Below are 20,987 nucleotides of genomic sequence, written 5' to 3' on the forward strand. Positions count from 1 at the left end.
TACCTCGACGCGTTTCGACTTATGAGTACCTTACAAGTAACGTGTGTCAACGATCGCGTAACGTGGCTACAACTTATGGCCAGCGTTATGCGGACGTGTGAGTCATACGCTGGCATAAGTCGTAAAATTTCAAGCATGGAAAATTTGAGGACAACCGAAAAGTACAACGTTTAAAGCAAGCCTACTACGACGTATGGCAGTGTTTTTCAGCGTGCTCTCAATGTTATCAAAACTTACCCATAACGTATTCGACGTGTACCAGCGTTTTATACAAATTTTCCAAAAATCGGCATAAGCTGGCGAAAACGTCAAGGTGTGACTGGGCCTTAACCAACCGTGGACGCAAATAACTCAACCGCATGACCGAGGGTCCTCCCTTCTTTGGGTTAACCGGGTTACCTAATTAATCACGTCATTTAATTATCAGGGAACACGCCTTCGGTACGCCTTGTCCGAACCGGATCACTTTACTGGGACAGATGCAGCCGAGCAACACTGCCAAGGACATACTGGCTAAAAGGAACGGATCGTTGGGAATAAAGTCCTGGCTAAGCTTGGATTCGGACTATGCTGCATCAATGAAAGGACAGACAAAAACGAGCTGGGAACATTTCTCATAATAATTTATTCACAAGCAGCTGAGGAAAGGTATGTGGCACTTTTAATAGTTTTATTAGGGTGTGTAATGCAGGGATAGAAAGAACAGTGAGAGGTGAAGCAATATTACAAGCAACTTACGAAAGCAGACACACAGCAGACTTAACACGAAATAATTATCTTCTGCAATCTCAACTTATGGGGACAGGCACCAGGACAACACACGCGCGCGCGCGCACACACACACACACACGCACACGCACGCACGCACGCACGCACACACACACACACACACACACACACACACACACACACACACACAACCTGGATGAAGAGAAGTTATTGAAGCAAGAAGGGAGAGGAGTTGAGGCTACGGCAGTGTTGTAGTCTACGTGATACGCAGGTATACTCCGTATACCCACTAAGAAAGCTCCAGGATTTCCGTATTCCCACTTAAAACTGCGCAAGGATACGTAACTATATAGTTTTGTGACAGAACTTTCAGTTCATTGATTTTGTTCCCACATACCGAGTAGAGTGTAACTGCAATAAAATAAGCCTTGCAGGGGAAGCCATCTACTTCATTCATCTCCATTCATAAAATTCACCCCCACTCCAGTGCGGTGCTGTAACAAAGTGTGAAACACGGTGGCTCACTGGCTGTGACACGTGACTTAGACCTGACCTCACGCTCACGCACCGACCAACGATGAACACGTATTTGACAGTAGTTAGCGTTGCAAGTTTTTAATTAGCTTACATTATGAAAAGAAAGCAAACTACACTTTGAGTATTTTCGTAAGCCTGGCCCTAAAGTTACTGCTGCTTCGGATGACACCACAGAAACTGCAGAAAAGGAGCAGCCTGATGTTAACGCCACACCTGGTAAGTGAAAGTCGCATACAGATGAGTTAATCTCTATAATTCCAGGTGTGTGTGTGTGTGTTTTTTACATTTCATGTAAATAGAGAGGGGGTGGGGGTGGGGGATTGGCCAATTAATTATTGGTCTATCCTAAGGCGAGCTCAGGGAGGATGGAAAACTACCTGAACATTTTGAGGTATGTTTGGATGTTTTCGGAATTTGTATCATTTTATGTGTTTAAAGAAATCACGGCTTCGCGGCCCGGAGCGTCACGCCTAAGATAGTTGTAGGCCGCAATGGTTCGGGGCCCATTTAGCGACCAAAATGGCTTTTTCACATTTATAACTGATATCGCCAGATGCGATATCTCTTCCACCATCATCCGAATAAATTTTCCGTCGGCACGAGGACATAGAGGAAGGATAGACTGACAAAATAAGGAGTTCCACTAAGCTCTGTGACTTATAATGATTAAATTAGAGATTTTAAAGGCAGGGGTGAAAAATATGCAAATTCACTCCAACGGCTCTGACGAACGAACGGAAAGTTATTTTTGAATTCTGTTTTCGGATTATACTATATATATATATATATATATATATGTTTCAGGTCCAGGCAATAATATTGTCAGTTAGCTGTTAACCATTGATTGGCCCATGAGGATGACTATTAGGCCTAGTGTGCTATTGCCTTCCCTTGAGTTTGGCTTAGGCCTATGCCTCATCCTCATAGTGCTATTGTTCACACCATAGCTCATTATTATTCTTTTTTCTTAATCTTCAAATTTAGTGCTTAACTTCAATGCTGAAGTCCGGCACAGATGTGGCGAAAGCAGGGAGGGATTCGGGGATCATCACAGTATACTCACTACAAAAACCTAGACTACACCACTGGGCTATGGTCTCTTGGTACCTTGTGCAATTGATTGCCCGAATGTGCCACCAATACGTTTGGGGGGGCTGCTCTGTGGTGCAATACCTCCCTAACAGCTGGCAGGTCTCTCACTTCATGGGACTTTGTGCAGCTAGTGTCGAGACATGACCGGCGTGAAGGAGGGACTTGAGCTGGGAGGGTGGAGTTCAGGCGATGACGACAGGAGGGTGGATTCCAGGCTATGAAGTCGAGCGTGTGCTGGAGACGAAGAAGGGAAGAGAGAACGAAAGGCCCCACTCCGACCTTTATAGGCCCCGTGTTGCGAGGCGGGGGGCCACCCCAAAGCGATGTGTTGTCACCCGAATCGGGCGCTCTGATTGCCCCCGCCCCCCGCGGCCCGGCCGTGGTGGCCGGAAGCAGCAACGTTCCACTTCTGGCAAGGTGGCCCCAAGCCGTGAAAATGTCTCACTCTGACCTCATGATATGATATTGTTACGGCTGTGGAAATTCGCAAACCACCATTCAGGTCCCGTAGGTGAGATATCTCTTAAGTACATGTATAGTTAGCCCAAATCCGTTGTCTAGAGGGAATATATGTGATTCATTTGGGCTGCGACGCTTTGAGATAGCCGTTTTTTTCTTTTTCTATTGTTATTTTAAACGACAAACCTCCCCGCAAACAACAACCGCCACCAACTATGCCACAACGCCAACCACGCTACAATTACCCTCACAACAACCACCACCATCTTCGCCACTACCCCCACTAACGAATGCAAACCTCCACGCAAACAACAACCACCACCAACTATGCCACAACGCCAACCGCGCTACAATTACCCTCACAACAACCACCACCATCTTCGCCACTACCCCCGCTGACGAACGCCATCCTCCACGGTCCACACTACGACAGTTTCCGCATTGGAAACCGTCGAGAACGCAAGGAGGGAAAGAAGAAGGCACGACGATGGTGCATAGATTTTTCCCGCCTGTTTTTTCCGTCTGACTTCACTACACTTTGGAGTGGTAGAAGAGCGATGCAGGTCAAAGGTCAAAGGTGAGAAAAGGTGGGGGCCTCTTTTTGGGGGAATAATGCTCTGGCTCTAAGCCAAAAACTGACTCCCTCGGCCCCCGGACAGAGTGGGGTGGAGGGAAAGCGTGAGGGCACGCCCCCTTCGAGAAGCTTCTCCAAGAAGCTCGAGGGGAGGCGGAGCCAAAAATGGGGGCGGAGTGAAGGGCTGAGCCCCGGGCTATTAAAGTCGGACATGGGCAGAGTGCTGGGGGTTGGTGCTCTGGCTCTCTTCGTCCTCTTCCTGTCTTCCGGCTCGCTCGTCTTCTCTTCGTGGTGGCCGCTGGCCTGATCTTCTGTGGGGTGGTCCCGAGACCCCGCTGGTGGGACGGAGCGTCTGCCATTCCCCACACCGCGACCTCGAGCAACGTTTCCCCCCCCCCTTCTATCCGTGCTGGGATAGCGCCGGAAACTCCGTCTGTGGCGTTGATCGGCCAACACGTGCGGGCGTGAGGCACGCCGGAGAGGACTCGCCTACCACGCCAGGGCACGGAGTCGCGGCCAGGCGCGACCACGTTGACAGACGTGGGAGAGGGACTCGACGGCCCAAAGGGTAGTCACCATTTCTTTTTTTTTTGTATGGATCTTGTGGCGTCATGTCTTGTAAAGTAGAACTGTTTAAGTGTTTCCGTGTGTCAGTCTTATTCGGTTGTAGCTCTGCATTGTTGCTTTTGTTTTAATTGCTATATGTGCATTTTGACTGTTTGGCTGTATATGTGTGCTCTCCGTGTGTCGTGTAAATAAAGTGCTTGCATGTTGAACTGTGCCCGTTTTGCTTCGTCTCCTTCCTTTTAATTGACCCTCCATCCTGCTTCACGTAAAGGGTTCGTAGTGGGCTTAATACGCCCGATAATTAATCGGAACCATCGAGGCCGGCGATAACACCGCTCGGTTATCACTGCAGCATGGAACGGACACGCAGTTCGTGTCAGGAGTCGGCCTGCGGCATGCTACGATCGCCTGGTCGACTATCCGCGCAGGTACTTGGGTAGATCGAATTTGGCGAGCAACCCTATCCTGCGCGGGTGGGCAAATGGCATGGTCGTGGTGGGGTTAAACCCCCACCCGTGACCAGCTCCCTGCGTTGTTCCGGGAGGGTCACGACAGAATTGTCTGTTCCGGTGGGCGAGGCGGCCGCCATTCGAGTCGAGCAGCCGATCGCACGCTGGCGGGCGCGAATTCGCAACAATATGAATCGCCCACACCGAACTCCGCGTCATGAATTTCCTCGCAAGAACCCCCGGGCCATGCCCTGACGACCAGCCGAGGGTGGCGTCGGTCGAGTATGCCTGCCCGGGTGCCTCCGATTGGCGCTGATCAATGTGCCTGCTCTGTGATGCGCGATGCGGCCCGAGCTGTACAGCATGCCCCTGCCCGATCGCAGCATCGCTGGCTGTAGAGGCGAGAAGGTAAGATGTTATGGCAAACCCATGCACAGACTGTAAGGTGTGTCCATTCGTGCCCTGCTATGCACAATAATAAATTGTCGCAAGCAGCGCACAGGTCTGCCTTCCAGCACGTTCCGCATCATGCACGCAGATGCGCCATGGACCACGTAGTTAGCGTCGCATTCGCCCGATTCTGCTATCGTGTGTGCGGGGCTAACACCGATCTGTGTCAGAATTTGAGGAGAACGATCAGATATAATAATTAGATGGACGTTTGGAATGAAAAAGGATATAGATATGTGTCAAATGGAGGGAAAAGAGAATGCCGATATAATTAGTCCAGAAATGGGTTGAAAAGTACGCGCCGCCCGTATCGTGCACAACGTGGCGTGGTTTTCGTTTTACTATTATCGGCCTCTGACAGTGTAGTTATTGGCACCAACCTACTAGCCATGCTCTTGCCGATATTGAATTATTTGCTTCTGTGTTGTGCAAAACCACATCTGTGCAGCCTCTTTAAGAGATATTCATTCGTATGCCTTTTCAATGCAACCGGTAATCTCATCCCAGATCATTGGAAATGTCAGACGATAATCTCGAGCTTGCGGCAGAGGTTAGTCCAAGGATATCGCCGTTTCCTCGCAGCTGCGCTGTCGATGCTCGTGTGGTGTTGCGGCTTTCTATTCCCCTTCCCCGACCGTGGCACGTGCTGCATGTGTTTGCTTCTGTGAGGACGCAAATTCGGATTTACCTCAGGGATAAACAGAAAAGAAGAGTAGAAATGAAGTTTAGTGTACAGTGGGGCAACTTAGCTAAATATAGCATAACAATTGTGCATTTTGTGAGGAAAGCACCAAATTTGGCACACTAGTAGCCTAATATATTATGAACAGTTTTGGATATTGGGCCATCTCAAATTCAGCCGCTGATGGCTGTGGCAGCCATTTTCCACTGCCATCAAAAATTTTGAGATGGCCCAATATCCAAATCTGTTCAAAATATGATAGGCTACGAGTGTGCCAAATTTGGTGCTTTCCTCACAAAATGCACAATTGTTATGCTAAGTTGCCCCACTAGTAAGCAAACCTCGCTATGACATCCCCACAACGCATGTCCCGTTGTCCTGCAAGACAAAAGGGAAGGGAGTATCGAAACGTATATTAATGGAATAACTGTCTTGGAACCACGATATGTTGGATGCCAGTGCCTTGGAGGCATGTGGTTCAATATTCAATATTATTACGCACCACAACAATATTTTGATGGTGACAACTACGACACAGTGAAGGTAAAAATCAGGAGCCCTGCCAATTGATGATCCAAAGTTAAATCGCGTGCTCATACGATTTATCAGACAGTCAATGAGTAACACGTACGGCTCCCGTGTGATGGTACTGCCAATTTGCTTTTGTGGTATGTACAATTTTCTCATAAAAAAACATCTCTATCTCTATCTCTATCTCTAAAAAAATTCTAATTGAAAAAAAATCTGAAATTATTTTATAAATGATTCCAAAATTATATCTTTGGAAACAAAATATTTTGTAATGTGAAATTTACAAGAAATGTGTATGTGCTATTTTTGCTCGTAAATTGACACGAGATGCACCAGTGACAATTTTTTGAGTTGTGCACCTATGTCATGCAAATTGACGAGGGTAGCTCATTTGCATAATGGCAGTGAAAACAGTCCCATTACAAAAAACGATTATCTGGCTTATTATTCTCCTAAAAAAAGTTGTGCTAATAGGTCAGGGATATCGTTGTCTTAAACATGTACAGTGGTACCTCTACTTACGAATGTCTCTACATACGAATGTTTCAGGTTATGAAGCGCCTGAACGGGAAAATATTGCCTCTAGTTACGAAGGCGTTTCAGGATACGAAGTCAAAAATACAGTACAGTACGCGCTGCTTTTCGCTGCTTCCAGAGTTTCCCGAACGTAAACAAACTTGTAGCTGCTCTGCCATTGGCTATCACCTAAAATCTGCCTGGCAACCCTTTGCGTATGCGTGTATCCCAGCATGCTCTTCGTGTCCCCGTCCCGCTCTGTAAATATAGTTATACTGTATACAGTATATGGTCCCGCTACAAAGTGCTCGGACAGTGTTACAGTACAGTACGCGTGTGGATTACAGTAACTTTTATTCACAATTGACCCCAAGAAAGCAATGAAGAAAAGTGGACAAGGAGAAAAGAAGAAGAAGAAGAGAGTTTTTCTGGCCATACAAACAAAGCAAGAGATAATAGAAAGGTATGAAAAGGGGATGCGTTTGATTGATCTCGCAAAAGAATATGGCCGTAATATATTGTGACGTCCACGGGACTTGAACAGTCCCGCCAACGTAGAATGAGCCGAAACGATGGAGGCGGTTTATTTATTTATAACCCAAACATGGCGGTTCTAATCGCTCTACCGCAAACGGGACGAGGAAGGTGGCACGAGTCACTTTTCACTGACTTGATGATGTTTATTCTTTTTTTACCACTGACCAGAAATAACAAGACTCGGCAAGAAGAGGGATCCGGGGCGATTCGACGGGATGGTGTGGGATCGGGCGTGGGGAAAAACACAGACAATTCCAATGAATATACAGTTCTCAATCCCTCTAAGGCGCCAAGCACACACACACACACACACACACACACACACACACACACACACACACACACACACACACACACACACACACACACACACACACACACAAAACGTAGCTATCTCTGGTGGTCAGGCTGGACCGTGGTGTGGACGCAACTGTCCCTGGATCGGTGCCGGACGAGCCGGCCTTGCTCTCGCCAAGGGGGGGCAGGAGAAACCGCGGTGCTGTCGACCTCCTGGTCCTGGCCCAAGTCCGCCCACAGCCGCCAGGGAACCAGCTCCCGCGCCAAGCCGCGAGCAGGAGAGGGAGGCAGGTTCACCCGCCGCCCGACCCCGTATTCCGAGTCAGCAGAACCCTAGAGCCAACCAAAGCGAGGCACGAGGCTCGGCAAGGCTCCCAGGCACGATCAAGAGCACGATCCACTCAGCACAGCAACCAGGACGCTCTCTGCCGCCACAGGTTTTCACACCAAAAAAACACGATCGTTATGGTTGTAATCTTCTTCTTCTTCCTTTTTTCGACCCCGAACAGAACCTTTTTATCCTTCTGCCCTCGTCACCTCCAATCGAGCCGTTTATTGGCCCACTGCCGTCGCCTTCCGCCAATCGTGATCACGGGGCGGAGCCATCCGCTGAACTGTCCTGTGACGTCACGGCCAGTCCTCAGAGAATAACAAAAGGGGTTTACGCAGACACACTTACCCTATCCCGTGTCCCTATCTAATTAGGTGACATTTATCATTTCCCCCTTGAAGAAATGAACATTTACTAGACAACTTATCACCACTGAATTCCTACTTATTACATCGAGATCCTGGTAAACTCGAACAGCATGGCATACCTAATTAAACATCCTAATTACCCTTTGAATGCATACCCCCCCCTCAAACGTAACACTGCCCCCTCCTCTGGTACCGCAGCTCCTGCAAGGTATATCACAGGCACTACCGTACCAGCCTTAACACTTAGACTCACACCTAATTAACCTTACGAAATAAAGTAGGAGGGGCAATGGGCAGCGAGTCGCAGCTAACTTACCTATCCTGCTTAATGTACTACCCCCTTATGGCCTTATCCTCGCCTAAACAATCATTCGTTTTTTGTTTTTTTTTACTTTATTACATGAGAGCACTGAGCGAAGTTGCACTCCATCCTCCGGATCATTGCTCTTGCCCAGCACTCTTCCAGTGATCTGGGGAGGGGAAACAAAAGGTTCCACAAAAACACAACACTTATACTTTACATTCCTACTCTAAGCCTTAACGACACTATTCACAGGATATTTACACTTGACCGCCTCCCCCAGTGGATGCTAATAGACCCAGCGTTACCTGGGGAGCCAATTTTCAAATTTGCTTGCCCCAAAATTATGCGGACATCATGCCCTTGCTGCACCTGTCAAGTTGTGCGGGATCGGGTGGGACTCACACATCTTCACAACACTCACACCATGGTCATCATCACATTTCTAGGTCATGGTCCTCATTTTAATCATGCAGGCTGAATCCCGTCATGGCCGTGGGGTGGGTTACCACAAGATGATGGGGGCATCTCAGGTGCAACCATGCCCACAGGTAAGCTTTAGTCCAACCCGGACGTTTCTCCGCCCCGCTCCCTTTGATTCCCTCCCCCCTGGTAGCCATCAGCTCTAATCCCGTACAACACTCTGGAAGGGGTCTCACTGGCTCCTCTGGCCTTCCTGGGTCGCCAAGGTCCTACCCGCCTTGGTCGCCCAACCAGACCCTCTCCCAGTTGCCTCCAGACACTGTCACCATTAGCCACCAGGTGGTGAATCTCCTTGAAGGGGTTCGCAATTCACGCTCACCGTGAGCTTCAGCAATCCCTGTGGACAAGCACATCATCCCCACCCACAAAACCCACATGACTCCCCCACCCCATCGGCCTCACATGTGACACCTGCATTTCTAACACTTCACCGACCACGACCTTCCCTGTTACCACACCATGCCCAATAAAAAAAAAATGTGTGCACCATACATTTCACTTCTTCACTTAAAACAACTCACACAGCACTTCTCACCCGATCCACGCACCAGCCATTGGACAGCCACTCATGCCCGCTTTGTTTCCAATTACCCACTGTCCCGATTGTCACTCTAAAACCCAGCAGAACTCACAAACCCTTGCCAATTTTCCCACAATTCATTTTTTTCCACCAAAGGAGGGCACTTCGCCACAATCTCACCAGCCGAGCATGGCCCTATATGCTCAGCCCAATCTAATCTCCCCGACCCCCGACAGTGATTTCCGGACCCGACCTATGAAAGGGCATCTCGGATAGACCTGGCGGTTCAGCAGGAGGATTCACCCTCTCCGAGTCTAAAAGTCTATTGGAGGGTCCCTCTATCGCCGGGTACCGGCAATATCATTGCATGTGTCCTCTTCGCCCGCACCGGAAACAACTCCCCATAAAAGGCCCCCGTGAGTATCGGTGTAATGTCTCTTCTGGTTCCAGACCCCCTCGGCCATAATCGAATTGCTCTATTGGCTGGGCTGGACCCCGCCGCTTTGGCGCACCAACTACCGAATTACCCCTTATCAAACTTAACAGTTTCTGGCAGATTTCCTGGAACATTTGGGTAATGCCAATTTCTCCCAGCCCCCCTCCCTGATCCTGGATCTCCGCCTGTCGGATCGTCACCGATGGCCTCTCTGGAACCCGACCCGGCCGACTCCAGGAGGCCAGCCTGGCCGCGCACTCGGCCGCTCGGTGCACGGTGGGTGGATCCTGTAGCTCCACTAGCGCTCAGACTTCAGGGTCAGGAAGAGCAGCTAAAAATTTCTCTAGTGCCAGTCTGTCCCATGCCTCCACTGTAAGGTCCCGATACGCAATCCTGACTGATTGGTAAATGTCCTGTGCCAGCTCCTGCACTGTCTCACCCGGCTTTAATCTGCGGTGCTGGAGCTGGGCCCGCACCAGATCACAGTTTGCCGCGAACCCAAACCGACGGCTCAACGCCTCGCAAATGTGGGAGCTGGTCAACATCCCCTCCGCGATCACGTTTAACACGTCTGCGGCTGGTCCCCGCAACGTTGCCACCAAATTCCCTGTACGTTCCCGCTCATTCCACCCGTTTAGTCGGGAAATGCACTCAAATTGCGTCAGAAAAGCTTCAATGCTCCCTGACCCGTCGAAATTTACCAGGGGGATCACTTTTACGGTGGCCGGCTTCTCAGTTTCTCCCTTGTCCGAATCCAGCCCAGGGATCAAACACCCTTGTGGCTGCGTATCCAATTTCGGAGCCCACTGTGGCCAAAAATGTTTTGTGGTGAGGGTCTCATGGGTCAATTTTGCCTCCTGTTCCAAACGTTGAATGGACCGATTCACCTCTTCCCGCAGGATCTTCTGGGCCCGCACAACCTCCTCCAAGGCTCCGTCGCGAGTTTGTAGCTGCTCCTCAACCAACCCGGACACTCTACTTACAAAAGACGGCTCTACCAGGCCTTTATCCAAGACTTCATCTTGGCTCATAATTTTATCTTGTTCGTCCAAACGAGCCTCCAATCCTTTTACCTCCTCCGCCAAATTCATCCCTTGCTTCCTCAGCTCTCCCCACTCTTCAACTTGCAGCTGCATATGAGCATCCACACAGGCACGATGACGTTCCAAGCTTTCATCCACTTTATCAACCCGAATGTTCGTTGCATCAATTTTATCTACCAATTTTTTTCGTATATTTTCCCCCTCCAATGTAATTTCTACCTTTGTTTCCTCCAATCTATCCTCGAATTTACTTTGTATTTTCCCAATTTAACATCCACACACTCCTGCATCTCAGTTTTCATTTTCTCCATCTTTTCCCCCAATTCATCCCTCATTAAATCAATCCGTGCACCCAACTATACCCCCATTACCCTCAATTGATCTGTCATTTCTGCCCTCTGTGTCACGAATTGATTTTCCATTTGTGCCCCCTGTGCCGTCATTTTTGCCCCCTGTGCTGTAATTGCACTCATTAAACGTTCCAACATTGTCCAGATCGTCATCGTGCCGGTTTCCGGCACTGCCGGCTCCGTTACGGGCGATGAAGCACGGTCCACGCTCAGAATGGGGGAGGTTCCAACCCTACCCCCGTCTCTCCCCTCTTCCCCCGACTCGCTGCCAGACACGTGGCCTTCCTCCTCAAACATCTGCACATCCGCCATGGTGCAGAAGTCCCGTTTGCCGCCAATTAATTTAAATTTGAAAAATCCCGCCAAAATTTTCCCGCGCTCGCGCGCTTTTCTGTAGTAATTTTAGATTCCAATTCGTGGCGAGATTTTAATCCTGGTATATAATTTAGAGGGGTTCGAACATCCAACACCCTGACACCAATGTGACGTCCACAGGACTTGAACAGTCCCGCCAACGTAGAATGAGCCGAAACGATGGAGGCGATTTATTTATTTATAACCCAAACATGGCGGTTCTAATCGCTCTACCGCAAACGGGACGAGGAAGGTGGCACGAGTCACTTTCCACTGACTTGATGATGTTTATTCTTTTTTTACCACTGACCAGAAATAACAAGACTCGGCAAGAAGAGGGATCCGGGGCGATTCGACGGGATGGTGTGGGATCGGGCGTGGGGAAAAACACAGACAATTCCAATGAATATACAGTTCTCAATCCCTCTAAGGCGCCAAGCACACACACACACACACACACACACACACACACACACACACACACACACACACACACACACACACACACACACACACACACACACACACACACACACACACACACACACACACACACAAAACGTAGCTATCTCTGGTGGTCTGGCTGGACAGTGGTGTGGACGCAACTGTCCCTGGATCGGCGCCGGACGAGCCGGCCTTGCTCTCGCCAGGGGGGGGGGCAGGAGAAACCGATGTGCTGTCGACCTCCTGGTCCTGGCCCAAGTTCGCCCACAGCCGCCAGGGAACCAGCTCCCGCGCCAAGCCGCGAGCAGGAGAGGGAGGCAGGTCCGCCCGCCGCCCGACCCCGTATTCCGAGTCAGCAGAACCCTAGAGCCAACCAAAGCGAGGCACGAGGCTCGGCAAGGCTCCCAGGCACGATCAAGAGCACGATCCACTCAGCACAGCAACCAGGACGCTCTCTGCCGCCACAGGTTTTCACACCAAAAAAACACGATCGTTATGGTTGTAATCTTCTTCTTCTTCTTCTTCTTCTTCTTCTTCTTCTTCTTCTTCTTCTTCCTTTTTTCGACCCCGAACAGAACCTTTTTATCCTTCTGTCCTCGTCACCTCCAATCGAGCCGTTTATTGGCCCTCTGCCGTCGCCTTCCGCCAATCGTGATCACGGGGCGGAGCCATCCGCTGAACTGTCCTGTGACGTCACGGCCAGTCCTCAGAGAATACCAAAAGGGGTTTACGCAGACACACCTACCCTATCCCGTGTCCCTATCTAATTACGTGACATTTATCATTTCTCCCTTGAAGAAATGAACATTTACTAGACAACTTATCACCACTGAATTACTACTTATTACATCGAGATCCTGGTAAACTCGAACAGCATGGCATACCTAATTAAACATCCTAATTACCCTTTGAATGCATACCCCCCCCCTCAAACGTAACAATATCTACGATCGGCACGATAATAAAACAAAAGGAAGCCCTAAAAGCTACGGCTCCTTCCAAAGGCCTCTCTGTCATTTCCAAGAGGAGGTCGGCAGTGAATGATGAGATGGAGTGGTTGTTACTCGTGTGGATAAAGGAGAAAGAGATCGCTGGTGACACAGTGACAGAGGCCATAATTTGCGCAAAGGCAACCGCCATCTTCACTGACCTCGTGAAGGAGGATACAGGCGAGGGAAATTCGGCGCAAGGACTACACCAGGGGTTTAAGGCATCGCGTGGGTGGTTCGAGAAGTTTAAAAGGAGGACTGGACTTCACTCTGTTCTTCGCCATGGCGAGGCATGTAGCGCCGACCACGAAGCGGCCGGCGAATTTGTGCAAAAATTCAAACAATTGATGATCGATGAAGCCTACATTGCACAGCAAGTTTTTAATTGTGACGAGACGGGCCTTTTTTGGAAAAAGATGCCGCGCCGCACCTTCATTACAATAGAGGAGAAGAAAATGCCAGGCCACAAGCCCATGAAGGACCGCCTTACGCTTGCCCTTTGCGCCAATGCCAGCGGGGACTGCAAAATCAAGCCCCTGCTGGTGTACCACTCCGAAAATCCCAGAGCATTCAAGACTCACAAAATATTAAATGAAAAACCTAAGGTGCTATGGAGGGCAAATGCCAAGGCCTGGGTCACCCGACAATTTTTTGTTGAGTGGGTCAATTTGGTTTTTGGCCCTGCTGTTAAGGGGTACCTAGAGGAGAACAATCTCCCCTTCAAGTGCCTCCTCATTCTCGATAATGCCCCTGCCCACCCGCCCAGCCTCGAAGATGATATCCTGGAGGAGTTCTCGTTTATTAAGGTGCTGTACCTCCCACCTAACACCACCTCTATCCTCCAGCCCATGGACCAACAAGTCATTGCAAACTTCAAAAAACTCTACACAAAACACCTGTTCAGGAGGTGTTTTGACATCACTGAAAACACCCAGCTTACCCTTCGTGAGTTTTGAAAGGAGCACTTCGATATTGTTGTTTGCCTCAAGATGATCGACATGGCCTGGCAGGAGGTGACCAGACGTAGCCTTAATGTGTACTGTACTGAATCGGGAGATGCTTAGCAGGCAGACACGAAGCGGAGGAACAGTCGAGCCGGGCTGTGTTGCACGAGTGCGAGCCAGGGCGTACTGTGCCCGCGGCTCTCCTTTATTCCGTACGCGGTACACTCACGAGCCGGCCGACTCCAGTATTACTACCACGCCTCAGACGGCGTGCACACCTCATATCCCTCGCCGAACCCCACGGCCACTCCTCCACCATCACGCCCATCATGCATCATCATCATGCCCCTCCCCGCGGGCATGACTACACCACACTCCTCCCTCCTAAAAGTATGATTATTAAATGATCAGTATTATAAGAAGCATGCAGAACACGAAGGACTTCGTATAATAATCATGGAAATAAAATGAAAATAGCACACCACATCATATAATGTGTTGATGCGAGCGAGTGGAGCAGCAAAGGTCAGGTCTGACCGCGTTACCGATATGAAGCAGCAAAATGAGAAGCACAGCGGCATTATGCAGCAAAAACGCCCCCCCCCAGGTGGCCCATGCTGACATGACCCTGGCCAAGGTCGTAACGACCTCTCGAGCTAACCTCCTCCGGCCCCATCAAACGCCTCCGGCCCACTCCCCCCAGGCAGACCCGACGTAGATAAACATCCCGAGGCCGGCAGCCCGCTATCTGGAAGCCGTGGCGCCAGCCTTAGACCTTGGCCGGGGGCGCTGAACAGCGCTGCTGGCTGCATGCATTTAATGCGCCAAAACAACTCACGCACCACCATCAGTCGAGACGCCAACGCCCGTCCCAACGGCCTTGAGCGAACACAGCGAGTTGTGCTCGCAATCAGAGGTGGAGGTAACGCAGACCAGGGCACCAGTCTTGGTTCCGAGTCGATCTCCGAGACCCACACGGCCGCTAGACGGGAGCAACTCCACTTAAACCACACTGCAATCATAGGCTCGTTATAAATCATTACGAATAACATTCGAAGCATCGTAAATTCATTTTTCCGTACAGCGCGCTTTTTTGATAAAATCCCAGCACATGACAAAGCAATTACCTGCGGCCTGGAGCAACTGGAGGCTAACAAACCTTCTTTATTCGCCCCCACATCACATTGACCATAATCCAACTCCCATTGACTGATCTCCGCCACATCCACTTTTATATGAGAACTGCTGGCATTTATTTCAACAACGTTAAACTGCATCACTAGAGCAAGGAAAAACACATATGCCATGAACAACAACCCACAACCCACGTCACGAGTCCGCTTCTTGGTTGTCGACTTGATGCTGCGACTCGCGACTCCCTTTAACGTCACGGGCCCACCGCCACCTGTTGAAGCTGCCTGAACCACACCGATGCGCATTGCCTCACGAACCCTGCCGAAGCGCGGGAACTCATCGCGAAAGCTGATATGGCTCTCGCCGCTCCTGGAGCGCACCTCATCGCCGCAGGCAGCAACGAACGGTGGCTCCCGCTGCATCGACGCGGCCCCCGCCGCCAGCGCCTCGCCCTCGGTATTCGACGAAGGTCTCGAAGAGAGCACTGGCACATCTGGAGGCACGAACCGGAACCCGATCCGACTCAAAAGGGTCCGGCTCGCCGAGCCCGGCTCCTGCTCCGGCTCGCCGGCATCATCATGCCCCGGCTGCAGGCTGATCTCCAGGTCACTGGGGTCCTGCTGCGGTGCCCCTTCGCTCCCGGTGCGATCGTGCTGCGGTGCCCCTTCGCTCCCGGTGCGATCGTGCTGCGGTGCCCCTTCGCTCCCGGTGCGACCGTGCTGCGGTGCCCCTTCGCTCCCGGTGCGACCGTGCTGTGGTGCGCGCTCTCGTCCCGCACCGCTAGGCGTGCGAGCACCCTGCGGCACTTGAGCCATCGCGCGGACTTGCGCGGTCACCGGTGTCTGCTCGATAGATGAAACAGTCGCGATCGCCGAGTCGAATGTGATGTCGGTCAATGGCTGCTCGCAGACAATGTCAATGGCTGCTCGCAGACCAGAAATAAAATGATCTCTGAACCGTGCCGGATGCTCCTCTGCCGTGAATTTGTACGGCACAGCCGAATGCGATGCGCGGCCAGCACGAGTGGACTCAACTCGACACCCGATCCGTGCCTCGCTCACTTCCCCCCCCCCTGCCACTGATCTTGTCATTTCCGGATCAATCGCAAGCAGGGTTCGACGCGGGACGGAAGGATCGCCTCGCACACCGCCATCTATGACCGTAACAATGGGCGATGACCCTCGGCCCACACACCGTAGACGACCTCGAGAGCCCAGACCGCCGTCCGAGTGATTGCATTGCCACGCTCGCCCACGACCCGCGCCGCAGACCGTGCGCATGGCCGTGCGTGCCTGGCCCATCGCGATGACCCCTAGACCATCTGCTGTGTCCCGACCATCGAGACCTCGGATATTCTCCAGAGCTTGCGCGACGTCCAACGCCGCGTTCGAGCCGAAACGCGTATCCTCGACAAAACGAACAAGAAAATGAACCAAATGAACGAACGTTGCCCACTCGACGTGGCCGAAGTAGATTTCGACGAAGGCGGGCACGCGTACGTTTGCCATGCACCGACCCTTTGCCATGTTCGCGCCGGCAAGACCTTTGGCTCCGTAGACTGGAACCGCACGGGTCATTTGCCGCCCTTACACACGTCGATTCGAAGATCCTCGTCGCCACTGTACTGTACTGAATCGGGAGATGCTTAGCAGGCAGACACGAAGCGGAGGAACAGTCGAGCCGGGCTGTGTTGCACGAGTGCGAGCCAGGGCGTACTGTGCCCGTGGCTCTCCTTTATTCCGTACGCGGTACACTCACGAGCCGGCCGACTCCAGTATTACTACCACGCCTCAGACGGCGTGCACACCTCATATCCCTCGCCGAACCCCACGGCCACTCCTCCACCATCACGCCCATCATGCATCATCATCATGCCCCTCCCCGCGGGCATGACTACACCACATAATGCAGCTTGGAAAAAGCTGTGGCCTGATGCTGTTGCCCCACGAGATTTTGAGGGGTTCGAGGTGGAGAGTGAAGTTGACGAAATTATTTCGCTGGGAAAGGGCATGGGTCTTGAGGTGGATGACGAGGACATCAACGAGCTGATTCAGGAGCACAACGAGGTGCTTTCGACGAAGGAGCTGCAGGAATTGGAGGTGATGCAACACACCGCAGTGCAGGAGGAGTTCAAAGAGGACGAGGAGGAGGAAGAGGAGGAGGCAGCCATTATTCCATCAGCCCAAATCAAAGACATTTTAGGAAAATTCCATGAAGTCTCGGAATTTGTTGAAAAGAATCACCCGGAAAAAGTGTTCACAAGTCGGGCTATCGCGCACTATGACGATGTCTGCCTCGCGCATTTCCGACGGATTGTTAAAAGCCGGAAAAAGCAGACGTCATTGGATCAATTCTTCACGAAACGCGAGGCAAAAAACACTGATGATAAGGACCAGTAAACAAAGAGGCCAAAAAGTAACGAGAATAGCAGTTAAAAGATAAATGAATATTTTTATTATTTCCTTTATTCTTTGTTTTTTACATTATGTGCCTCTCGTTTTATGTTTATTGTGCGGTAATCTAATTTTAACATGTATTTGTTTCATGTTCTGATGCATTTTTATGATTTATTAAAAAAAAATGTCCGAATTTTGCGGGGCTTGGAACGGATTAGCGCATTTACATTCAAAAGGCGTCTCTACTTACGAAGGTTTCAGGTTACGAAACTACTCCCAGAACGAATTAAATTCGTAAGTAGAGGTACTACTGTATCTTCTACAAATTTCAAGATTGTGTCCCTGTAATGCATTACACACATAGCTTGGTGTTAGCTTAGTGGTAAGGTTTGCTGGCTTGGGATCTTGGGGTCCTGAGTTTAAGCCCTGTTTCCACTGAATTAACACCAGGTGGGGTTGACTCAGCCTGTCATCCTTCTGAGGTCGGCAAAATGAGAACCAGTGTACTTGTACAGGGGCACAGCATCAGCGGCATAGTTGCACCCCAACAAAATGATAGCTACCCGGCAGCCAAGCTGCCATACCCAAGAATAAGATTATGCACATGGTTGTGCTTCACATATTTGTTTGGCCCTTTGCAGAAGTCATTCACCGAAGTGCACTGTAAAGCACAAAGAAATGCTAAACTAAATGGTGCAAAAACAGCACTCAAAACCTGCTGTATATTGACCTCGGTTTGCTTCATTTTTTTGAGTAATAACCTCCAAAACAAATCTGGGTGAATAGAGAGTTGGTTTGGTGGAGTTCACCATCATGGAAATGCCCATCATCATTCTCCATAATAGCTTCATATTTGTGGCAAAATGGTTAGAGCTTCCTCTCTGATTCGAAGATGTTTGCAGTTTGAACCCCAGCAGTCATACCAAAGACTTTAAAAATGGTGGCCAAAAATGTCATTCCAGAATCTTCTTTTTTTTTTTTTAAAAGAAAGAAAAAAAAAGACAACTGTCCTCCCAAAGACTTTAAAAATGCCACCAAGTTTCTTTGTTTTTACTTCCGCATCAGGGATTTTTTTTCTATGTGTTGGTCAAATCTGCAGCTGCTGCTTCCAACTCGTTAAAAGCTACATTTTCTGAACCAGATTTGTCGTCTTTTTCTGTTTATCAAAATCACTGTGTTGCTGTTTGTGTTTCAGTGCAATTTTCTGTGTTAAACTGGACCTTGTTGTGCTGTATTTGTCGAAATTGTTTTCGTGTTGTTCAAGGCCTACTTTAGTCGCTTCTCGGATAGCAGCTGTGAAAAATCTGTCGCTTTTGTTTCCGTATTATTCTTTTGCTTTTCTTCCTAAATATTGTACTTTTTACCTCCTCGGTGTTATCATATTTCCCCCTCCTTGATTAAAATAATAATAATAATAATAATAATTTTCACTCTACAACAATCTCATTCACTTGAATTTCCTTCTGTCTGTACTTCTTATTCTCCATTAATTTTCTTTCTCATTGCAGTATCACCAAACTGAATCTTCATTGAACATAAATGCTGCTTCTTTCTTTGTTTAAAAGCATTTTAAAACATTTGTAATGCTTCACTTTCCTTATCTCTCCATCAGTAGTGCCCTACATGTTCCTCTTCTTCACCATGATCTTCATCATCTTCAGAAATATTATTTTCCAAAACTGTCTGTCATATAAGTGCTTGGTCCACCAACCCTACTCACTGACAGCAATAACTTTCCCCATGACTTCAAAAAAAAAAATCTTACCTCCCATCATAATGTTTATCTTTGTTTGTCCAATTTGGGAATTCGGAATCTGCATCCTTACACTTCATGTCGCCTCTTTCTTCTTCCCCCCCTCACTTCACCCCCTCAACTATTTATGCCGTCCCTTTCTACATCCCTCTTTACCCCATCCACAAAAACCTCCCCTCCTCACCCTGCACCCTCCCAATGACTACTCCCCTGTCCCTGTGTATACCTCAAACATCTGGCATCGGCACTTCAACCTGGCAGATCTCTCAATCCAGGCAACAGCTAATAAACCAGACATCATCTGTTGAACAGAATCCGTCCTCCCATGGGACATCCCTGACTCAGTTTCTCTCCCCAGCTATTATATCCTTCGATATGATAGAGTTGAACCCTACCCTAGCGGTGGAGTTTCACTTTACATCAAGAACTCAATTTCTCACTGCCTTTCCACTGATCTTACACGTCCCAATCCCCAGGAGTACTTCTGGCTGTGACTTTCCCTCCAATCCCACCTTTTGTTTGTCTTTGTGTTGTACCATTCTCCAAACAGTGACAACTCCGTCTCTGTCTCTGTTTCTCTCTGTCTCGTGCAACTTTTAATCACTCGTCCCAAATCTCTTCCTCATATGTGGTGATTTTAATTGTCACCATGCAAATTGACTGAGCGTTGGTACCTCTCCCATTAGCCATGCCACTTCAAAGGACTTCTGTGACTCCATGGGACTTTCAATGCAATCTGTGAATTTTCATTTCTCCCAATGGCAAGTCCTTCATTCTGGACTTAATAACAAACCTCCGTGCAAATGTATCCTGCACTTCCTCTGCTCCAATTGGTTCATCTGATCATATGCTTGTGAGAGTCAACATCTCTGGCTATTCGTGGAGAGCTGCCTCAGCTCTGGCAAATCTGGCAGTTCATTCAGGCAGATTGGCAGGGACTGCAAGCAGCCATCTTTCTTCAGGACTGGTCTCTTGTATTAACACAGCTTGGGCATTCTTCCACATAAACCTCTCTCCTATACACAAATTCATCCCATCTAATGTTCAGTTATCCCACCTTTCTTCCTGCCCATGGTACACTGAATCCTGTGGTGAGCCGAGGCAGTTGCTCTCAAACAAATTGCCTTCTCTTCCTGGAAAACAAACTGGACCGTAGGCAATCTCAACTTATTCAATAAAGCCCACACCATGTGTGTCCACTCTCATGAGAGCCAGAAAATGTGTCCAACCTCAAGATTGAATTTTCAAACTTGTCTCCCTCCTCGAAAACCTGGTGGTGTCTTGTTAAGTCTGTCACTGGAGAATGCTCCTGCTCCATCCCTCCCTTCCTTCAGATGGCACCACAACCGACACTGCTAGTGAGAAGGCCGAATGCCTCAATTCTGTGTTTGCTTCAAAATATTGTGTACCCAACCCCATACCCTCTGTATCCACCCTACCCAATCACACCAACTGCTCATGGATTCTGTGTCTTTTGCATCTGAGAAGGTGGAGAGGTTTCTGGCAACTCTTGACTGATTCTGCAACTGGGACTGGATGCCATCAGCTCACGTGTCCTAAAACCCTGCTCTGCTGCTCTTGCACATCCTCTTTCTGTTCTTTTCACCCTTTAATTTGCCCGAGGTCATCTCCTTACATCTGCTTAAAAATCAGTCAACATCACTGCATTAAAAAAAAAGGGGCAACACCCATGGGCGCTCACCTAGTAGAATAATGATACT

The sequence above is a fragment of the Eptatretus burgeri genome, chromosome 8 (assembly GCF_056783735.1).
Source record: "Eptatretus burgeri isolate ZD-2024b chromosome 8, Ebu_testis_v1, whole genome shotgun sequence".
Lineage (NCBI taxonomy): Eukaryota > Metazoa > Chordata > Myxini > Myxiniformes > Myxinidae > Eptatretus > Eptatretus burgeri.